This window comes from Solea senegalensis, linkage group LG1, assembly GCF_019176455.1.
Source record: "Solea senegalensis isolate Sse05_10M linkage group LG1, IFAPA_SoseM_1, whole genome shotgun sequence".
Lineage (NCBI taxonomy): Eukaryota > Metazoa > Chordata > Actinopteri > Pleuronectiformes > Soleidae > Solea > Solea senegalensis.
In genome coordinates this window covers 212,501-218,335 of record NC_058021.1, presented here as the reverse complement: position 1 = coordinate 218,335, position 5,835 = coordinate 212,501, and positions in this window count along the sequence as shown.

Sequence of the window (5,835 nt, the reverse complement as noted above, 5' to 3'; positions counted from 1 at the left end):
AGAAACCTGCGTGCTGACTGAGACTTTAACAAAAAAAAAAAACTTGAAAGGAAACTTTTCAAACTTTCCTAATGAATTTCCTAATTTCCCATGTGCTAACGCTTGGGAACACTTTATCATCTCCACCTGATATCGGAAAAAGACGTTTTCCTTCATCAATGTGATTTTCTTTTGCAAACTTTGAAAAGCAAAGTGAGAAACATTGCCGGTGGAGTCAAACTCTGGGTGGGAGTCGAACGTTAAAGGTCTGCAGAAATGATCAGAAGCCTGTTACCGTAGAGACAGAGCCAGAAGATACAGCTGCCCTTGGTAACATTTAGAACATGACAAAAAAGAATATGAGTGGCTTTTAACAAAAATATCATTGACTTTTATAGAATGAAGCACAGAGGCTGAAAATAACTTCATGTGTCTGATGTAAGAACAAGTTGTTGTTTTTTTGGCACAGAGTTGAAAGTGAAACTTCAGAACTAAAAGTAAGAGTAAGGCGCTCACTGGGAAACTTGTTCTACTGCAGAGACACTGTCAGCCTGAGGGGATGACACGTGTCATGTACTGAATCGCTGAGATGACACAGTGTATGAATGAATGGATGAAAGTATGAGAAACAGCCAACAAAGCAAATACATAACAATATTTATTTGTTATGTTTTTTTAAATGTTTATCTGCAATAAAATAGTAGATTCAAATTGTTGTGATTGTGATTGTTGTGTTGTGAGAGAACAAAGGAGGAGAGATGAGGCCCAGTTCAGTCTCTAAGTTGTTTTTTTCTAGTAAAAATAAATTAGGAAAGATTTACTAAACATGCAGAATATAACTTGAAAATATCTGGTTTACCTCTTCAAAATAATATCCAGAATAATGTCTAATATAATATTAGATGAGTCTGATTCTTGAGATTTTGATTGTTATGCATTTTTTCTCAAGCATTTTAATTTTAACTGGTTAATACCTTTTACACCATAGCCGCCTCACCCACCCATCACCTGTGTGCAGGGTGGGAACATCACTGGGTGACACTAAATCAAAACTCTACTATACTAAGAAATACATTGTTTGAATCAAAGGGGAAGTTACACATTTCATCATTTCAAACAGTTTACAGCAGCTTAACATGCTTGGAACCTGTGTTTGTTTAATCGACCAATCAATTAATTAATGAATCTACTTCCAATATTGTAGCTTGGTTTCAGCTCCTGGGACAGAACATGGTGCTGTCCGTGGTGCTGAACTGTAGAAAAATTTGAAACAGATTTTTTTCCCAAGGAGACAAACAATAGCCACTTATTACTTATTATTGCTTGCTAATACATGCATCTATCTAATATCTAATCATTGCATGCATTTAGGCAGGTAAACATGATGAATATCACCTTCTGAAGTTCAAACCAAGCATCAAAATGAAGGGGAAAGGTGATTAATGTGACTTTGATTCTGATCTGGTTGTTGGCATCAGCATCTATTTTTTCACACACGGCCATCACTACAGGGTTGAACTCTTATAGCAGAAGACCACAACAGAAACTTTATTAGGTACACATGCTTAGCATGTACATTATACTGTACAGGTTATACCATAAGCACAGCCACCAGTTAAAAAAAAATCCAAAGGTCCAGTATTGGACTTGGGCCACATGGTTGTCTAGTGGTTAACACTCTTGCCTTTGCAGCAAGAAGACCTGCGTTCATGACTCAGTCGGAACAAGAGCCTTTCTGCATAGTGCCTTGGTGCTGTCCGTGGTTCTGAACTGTAGAGAAGTCAAATTCCAATCACATTTTTCCCCAAGGAGACAAACAATAGACTCTTTATTATTGCTTGCATACTACTATGTAATAGATATAAGTTTGTTTGTTCTTCCGTGTGTGCAGGCATTTTCTCCGGGTTCTCCGGTTTCCTCCCACAGTCCAAAACCTGCAGATTTGGGGGATTTGGACACTCTAATTTAACTGTAGATGAGAGTGAATGGTTGTTTGTCTCTGTGTGGCACTGTGATGGACTGATGACATGTTCAGGGTGTGACCCCGCCTTTCACCCCATTGGTGATTGGTGCCAGCACCCCCGCGATGTTGAGGATAAAGCAGTAGAAGTTGAGTGAACACATTTAGGTCATTTTATTTGTTACATTGTTTGATGTTGGATGGGCGGAGTTTGTTGGTGTAGTGGTTAGCACTCTAGAAACAAGAGTCTTTCTACATGTTCTCCCCGTGTGTTACATGAATGAAATGTATGTAATATTCTCAGGGTTTGCACACTGCTTGATTCAACATTCACTTGTCAGGTTTATGTTTCAAAAGCAGCTGGTCATTAATCAGTAAATGATGCAGTCATGCACACTTTTTCAAAATGCTTGGACAGGAGGTGCCAACTTGGAGGGATTTGCTCTACTTATGGAGGATTCTTGACTTTATAAAGCACCAAGTTTATTTTAAAGAGCAGCACAAGTTGAGAGAGCGTGCACCGTACAAACTACAGTACTTTTAGTTTGTTTCTCACGCAGGAACAAACAGCATCTCTTTCTCTCTCTCGCTCTCCCTTCACATCAGACACAATCCACGTTTCACTTCTCACAATGCCTATTATATTGGTGAGAATAATAAGTCTAACACCAGATTCTTCATATTGTCATGTGCAATATACTTCAGCTTCATGCCAACAATGTCTCTGTGCACATAGACGCGCGATATTCCAGGAAGAGATGTTTGAATTCTGACATTGTTCACTTCTTGTTCCATAAAAGATGTCGACTGTGCTTCTGTCTTCAGCTTCACATTCCGAGCTGTTTTCATCTCTGACAACCAAATAAAATCCAGTAGAGTGCACAGTGACTCTGTCCTCAAGAGTGATGAAGCATATCACACAAACTAACAAGGCTACAAACTGGTAACTCATTGGACACCAAATGTAATGTGAATTTTCACATCAAGTTACTTGCACATGTGATTCAAACAACCCATGAATACTTATTTGGGGCTAATAACAGAAGAGAGCTAGAGGATCCAGACAGCAGGTATCATTGCCCTGAATTGTCATTCACATCTAGGAAGAGGCTCCAAATGTCAAGTGAGTTTACGTAGTCTCACTCAATGATTTATCTGTTTCTCCCTCTTCCTCCCCAAAACTGGCCTAAGTCCCTGTAGAGGAAAACAAAGGTGGTCATAAATGCATGCCGTTCTTTTACCTGCTCTGACCCCAAGACTGAAACAACACTTTGAACTGGAAGTCCATTAACCCAAGTGGGAAGAACCTTTCGTTGAAGTTTGACCTTTTCCCCTTATCCCCAAAAACCTTATTAAAAATATTTAGATTTTCTTTCAACTTTTTTATTTGTCAGTCTCGCCTCTGTTACCCTTGGTCAATATATGTCATAGGTGAAAAATAAATGTTGACCTACTAAAAATAACAGCAGTGCACTATAACAGCAAACGTCACAGGACACTGAAGAATTATTAAATCACCAATTATATTGTTTATGTTCTTTAAAAAAGACTTCACATCAGCCCACACTTGCCAATGAAAGTATGTATAACCACAACCAACATCCATGTGATGGATGTTGATAGAGCGACACTACAACTTAATTATCGCCCACAAAAAGCTCTGCTGATTCACTGTCTAGACTATAGACAGTAGGTGCAAATGGGTAAAAATGCATCATTTGTTTGTTCAACTTTAAGATAAATGTTGGTTTAGACTTGGGGAGAGGACGTTCCAGCTGCTGGCGTGCACCCTCCCCTGCTCGTAACCCTGTAAATGCATGGAAATCAGGGACAGGTTTTTATTTCAAAAACAGTATTTTGTTTGCCACGATTTGGACACATGGAAGTGTGGTAGCATGTATTTGGTTTTCATCCTTGTCATAGTTTCAAGACATGTTTGTGATTTTTAAGACAACATACTGCACTATGACAGTTTGTAACAGTTTGGACCACATGCTTTATACTATAAGTTTTTTGTCAGAACTTGGACGAAATACAAACCTATCACTTTTTTTGTAAACATTTGAATGAGAGAAGAATGAGTTTTTTGTCAATATTTGGACAACATACTATAGTATGACTTTTTTGTCATACTATAGAATGTCTTCCAAAATGGGACAAAAGTCATACTATAGTATGTGGTCCAAAATGTGACAAAAAAGTCAGACTATCAAAGGGGTGACTTTAGCTCACTGAGGAGAGCTACCGTCCCGTGTTGACACCATCCTCACTTCAAGAGATCCAGGATCAAAACCCCCATTGAACAGTCTCTTTCTTCATGTCATTCCCCCTCTCTGCTTTGCCATTTGCTGTCTCTCTGCACAAAACTGTTGATTAAAGCCATTAGAACCCCATAAAAATATACATAAAACACATGACTTTTTTGTCACATTTTGGACGACATACTAATCTATGACTTTTTTGTCACATTTTGGACGACATACTATAACGTTGTGTTTACAAGTGAGAGAGACACATGCACGCAATTGAAACGAGCGAACACGGTCCCAAACTTCTACAGCGATTAGTCTGCTTAGCTCTTTGCTCCCCGGATAGTCACCCACAATATAGCCTTATTTACCGGCATGGAGAGACACATACATGCAATTGGAACGAGCGAACACGGTCCCAAACTTCTACAGCGATTAGCCTGCTTAGCTCTTTGCTCCCCGGATAGTCACCCACAATAAAGCCTTATTTACCGGCATGGAGAGACACATACACGCAACTGGAACGAGCGAACACGGTCCCAAACTTCTACAGCGATTAGCCTGCTTAGCTCTTTTTTGCTCCCCGGATAGTCACCCACAATACAGCCCTGTTTACCGGCATGGAGAGACACATACACGCAATTGTAACGAGCGAACACGGTCCCAAACTTCTACAGCGTTTAGCCTGCTTAGCTCTGTGCTCCCCGGATAGTCACCCAAAATACAGCCGTGTTTATCGGTGTAGGGTTCCCGAAAAACTCATATAGTGATTAGCCTCCATACCTACGTGCTCCCCGGATAGTCACCCACAATACAGCCGTGTTTACCGGCATAGGAGAGACACATACACGCAATTGAAACACGAGCGAACGCGTGTAGCTTAGCAAGTAGCCGGCTATCGCTAATGCTAAACGGCAGAGCGAGCACACAAAGACAGTATTACTGTTTGAAATACTTACTTGTGCTGCAGGTAATCCAGCATGTATTGTAGGCACTGCTCCTTCTTTGAGGCGAAGTGTGGTGCTGTGCCCTGCTTTGTATTGCACGAAGTTTGTGTAACAATCCTCTGTGAAGTGGTTGCCACATACATGGGATACATACAAGGGAAATGTAGCAGGGGCATTCCCATCAAAAATGAACAATATCCACTGAGCTTTTGTTGGTGGGGAGCTTGTGGAGCGTCTTTCCTTGTTTACTACAACACAGAACAGAGCAAACTGATCTTTTTTTCGAAGACATGTTCTCAACCGATATGCTCAGCAGCTACAACGAGAGTAGTTCTTCTTCTGCGGTTGAATTTACGCAACCGGATGTGCCCGGAGTAGTGCCTGCACCAGGAGGAGCTACGGTGGTGAGAGGAGTGGTGAGGATTTCTGATGACATCATCAGCTTCGGGAAGTGCAGATCCGCTTGGCAGAGCCCAGAGCAACAATGCAACACTATTTTCTCAGCAGTGGCTGAACTGTTTGTTCTGAAACTTTAGGGTTTCATAAACGAGGTAATGACGCAGATACACACACAAACGCAGCGTTAATTGGAGCTTCCGGTCTATGTGGCCTTTAAAACGCAGAAACTCTCATCATCGAGTTAAACCCTCCCCTCATTTTCTAACCAATGACCATTTTTAGTGTGTGTCATGTGACTAGT